Consider the following 4,018-nt stretch of genomic DNA (forward strand, 5'->3'; position numbering starts at 1 on the left):
GAAAGCATGAAGAATATCTTTATAGATGTTATAATGGATTTCAAGTTTTGTCTTTCGCCACATGCGCTCAGCTTTTCTGCATTGTCTTTTCATATTTTGCACTGCTGTTGAGTTTCTCCACGGTGCTTTTTGTCTGCCACTTTTCTTCCTTACTTTCACAGGAGCAATGTTATTAAAACATTCTGTACTTTTGAGTTAAAAGAATCAAGGAGAAAATCAACAGAGTCTGCAGATATGCTTGGTGTTAAAGATATAGCCTCATAACAGTGCACTAGTGTTCTCATTTAAGCATCGCTTTTTGACCGAGACAGATCTAGCTTCAAACAGTCGGACAGATCAATATTTCAAAGAAAATACAGAAATGATCAGATAGCGCTACATCCTTAATGACAATGGATGAAATGTTTAGACCCTTACTGATAATTAAATCTAGAGTGTGTCCACGATTGTGTGTCGGTCCATGTACATGCTGAGTCAGATCAAAAGTATTCAAAACAGTTATGATTTCTTTTGCCATATTGGATTCTGCATTTTCTATGTGGATGTTAAAGTCCCCAGTAATAGCAAAACAGTCAAACTCTGAGGAAATTGCTGATAACAGTTCTGTAAAGTCCTCCACAAAGGCTGGAGAGTATTTTGGAGGCCTGTAGATAACTATAAGTAAAATGCGAGCACCTTTAATACAATACCCAAGTATTCGAAAGACAAGTAATCACCAAATGACACTTGCTTGCATTGATAGACATCTTTAAATAGAGCAGCAACACCTCCACCTCTCCTAACAGCTCTGCAGACACTCATAAAAGTAAAGTTAGGAGGGGCTGTTTCATTCAGGATTTGCACTGCAGCTGTCTTCAAGCCATGTTTCATTTAGAAGCATACAATCTAGGTTGTTGTGGTTATTAAGTCATTGACTAGAAGTGATTTATTTTTAAGTGAGCGTATTTTAGAAGTGCTAACTTAACCCTCTGGAGTCTGAGGCTGATTTTGGGCCCTGGAGAAGTTTTACATGCTCTGACATTTGTGCTTTATCAGTTGGTTATAAACATATTAATGACAAAAGTGTCATTACACTGTATTCAGCACAAACTAGGCTACCATAATATGTGAGGAACATGTATGTACATGTTTGTGTCTAATGGAATAATGTTTATGCGTGGTTATTGAAAAAAAAAAAAAAAAAGTAACTGAAACAATACCTCAAAATGCATACTAAATGTTTTTTCACAAGACTTTTGAGAATTGTATATTTTAGTGTAGAGTTTTGCTTCAAATGATGTGGAAATGATCCTCCCTACTCTGACACATAAAACATTGTATTGATTTTAAATTCTAAGACACTTTTGTTTAGGTAGGCCATATGCGAAGAGGTGACTCTTCATGAATAATGAAGTGATTTACACCTGGGGAGATTAAGACCCTGCCCTAATGAGCCGCATAATGAGCCATTCAGTCAGGAATGTGACTGAGTCAACTAAGAAAATGCAAAGACAAGACATATCATTGTTTTTTTTCTTTTTTATTTAAAATAAAGTTAACAATATAATCCACATATAAACTAGGGTCAAAGGCACATTTTGTGTATACAGGCAAATAAAGGTAAGGTTTATAAAAAAAAGCCCACTTTTACACCCTATACATAACCTGCTTGATCACATATAGATAATCTTTGCAGCCCAATGGTCAGTGAGAGGTGGTGAACAGAGAATCTGAACAGTCACACACCTGTGTGCCATTTTTGAAAACAGTTCCTTTTCAACTGAAGACACAAGTAAATGTCACATGCCTGGCATTTCCAAGGTGTGTCTTGCCTTTTACCAAGCTGTACTTTGCAAAGCATGCAGTTCCAACGACCAGCGGTGGCATTATTCCTTGCATTTTGAACATTTTGAAGAGACTCTTAGGAGTGTGTTCATCAGCAGGACGCAGCTGTGGTCCAGGTTCCCGTGCAGGTAGGAATCTCAGAGTCTGTGGAACCATGTCAGTGTCACTATCTGTTTTCCATGACAGAGCTGAATGCCTGTTGCTTGTCTGAATGTTTTTCTTGGCCTTTTTTGCAAGGGGTTTTGGAGCACTCTCATTAGGGCTATAGCTGGAGAAAAAAAAAACAGTGAGATGGTTATTACACAAGGAGCTATACTATTTGCATCATCAATAACTAATACTAATATAATGTTTATTATTGTATATATTAACATTACCAAGCACTAATGCTAATATATTGTGCACGCATAAGAAAGAAAGCCATACACATATATACATACACTACCGTTCAAAAGTTTGGGATCACTAAGATTTTTAATGTTTTTAAAATACGTTTCGTCTGCTCACCAAGGCTACATTTATTTAATTAAAAATACAGTAAAAACAGGAATATTGTGAAATATTATTCCAATTTAAAATAACTGTGTACTATTTAAATATATTTCACAAAGTCATTTATTCTTGTGATGTCAAAGCTGAATATTCACCATCATTACTCCAGTCTTCAGTGTCACATGATCCTTCAGAAATCATTCTAATATGATGATCTGCTGCTCAAGAAACATTTCTGAACAATTGTAAACAATAAATGTCTCTTGAGTAGCAAATCCTCATATTAGAATGATTTCTGAAGGATCATGTGACACTGTAGACTAAATAGTACACAGTTATTTTAAATTGGAATCATATTTCACAATATTACTGTTTTACTGTATTTTTAATTGAATAAATGTAGCCTTGGTGAGCAGACGAAACTTATTTTAAAAACATGAAAAATCATACCGATTTCAAACTATTGAACGGTAGTGTACATAGGTCTACCATATAGTGGGTGAATATGTACTTACTCTTTCTCATTTTCGCCTGTGTTGCTGGGTGCCCTCTTAGTGGGAATTGCAGGTGAATGTGAGAGTGATGGATCCACATTCCTAAAAAAAACAAATTGTAAAAAAAAAAAAAAAAACCTGTTATTATTAGCATATAAGATACTACTCTCATACCATTACCTATGCATAACTGACAGGAAATTAACAGGTATACAAGCATGCTGTATATGTCTGTCAATTGGCCATTACCGGACAAAGTGTGCGAATGTGTAAACGTTACAGTCTGCTATATCAGTTAGCACAGTGAATAGCAACACGTTCGCGCATTTCACAACCAAGCATATTTTAGCACATTCACGTCTATCATAATATGCTATTCAACTGCATGCAGTTAATCGATCTAACGCGTGTATCCAACGTATCTATGCATATTAATAACAAGTCGAATATCAACAGAAAAGCATTCTATTTATAAGCATTTTTATGAGATAAAGTTATATAGATAAATGTAAATATAAGGCAAATATATATGTACGCTTATATAAAAAAAACACGTCAAATAATTTAAGTATATCAACAGAAAAGCATTCTATTTATAAGCATTTTTATGAGATAAAGTTATATAGAGTTATATAGATAGGCCTAGATGTAAATATAAGGCAAATATATATGTACGCTTAGGCTATATAGAAAAAACACGTCAAATAATTTAAGTAAAACTAAATCACTTACTCATCAGAAACTGTATCTTCAGCTGGATCAAGTCGCTCTTCAAAATACAGACGTTCATCGTCAGAGTCGTGTTCTTCTTCCGAGGAAATGTGAACTCTTCCTCACTGTCCAGGACCACTGAAGAGCCTGCTCACCTGAGTAGCGTGCCATCTTCCAAACGCGCAGGAAAGCGAATGAATCTGATGAAACTTGATGCTTTTTAAGACGCTGTTAGGGGCGTTTACAGTTTGCATAGATCGCCTTAGCACATTATCTTATGAATAGAGCGCTCTGCGCGTGGGCGGGCACACATTAAAGATAATTAGGTAAGACAGGAGAAACAGTACCTCTCTTTACTTTTATACTGATTACATAAAGGGAGAATATTTTTTTTAGAATTTGTTTCGTTTAAAAGTAGACACTTAAAGCTTTGCAAAGACATATCTCTCATGTCCATGTAGCATGTATAAGCCGTCTATTTAGTTACTTTTAGTGAC

At 35.3% G+C, this 4,018-nt stretch overlaps 1 long non-coding RNA gene across 1 annotated transcript; it reads right to left on the reverse strand.

Annotated features, from left to right (window-relative positions):
- Positions 1-1,510: 1,510 nt before the first annotated feature.
- LOC125245946 lies at positions 1,511-4,018 on the reverse strand. The gene is made up of 3 exons (XR_007179639.1): positions 3,543-4,018; positions 2,832-2,912; positions 1,511-2,092 (listed from the first exon to the last, which is right to left on the reverse strand). It is a non-coding gene; the product is annotated as an uncharacterized LOC125245946 (long non-coding RNA).

This window comes from Megalobrama amblycephala, linkage group LG14, assembly GCF_018812025.1.
Source record: "Megalobrama amblycephala isolate DHTTF-2021 linkage group LG14, ASM1881202v1, whole genome shotgun sequence".
NCBI classification, from domain to species: Eukaryota; Metazoa; Chordata; class Actinopteri; order Cypriniformes; family Xenocyprididae; genus Megalobrama; species Megalobrama amblycephala.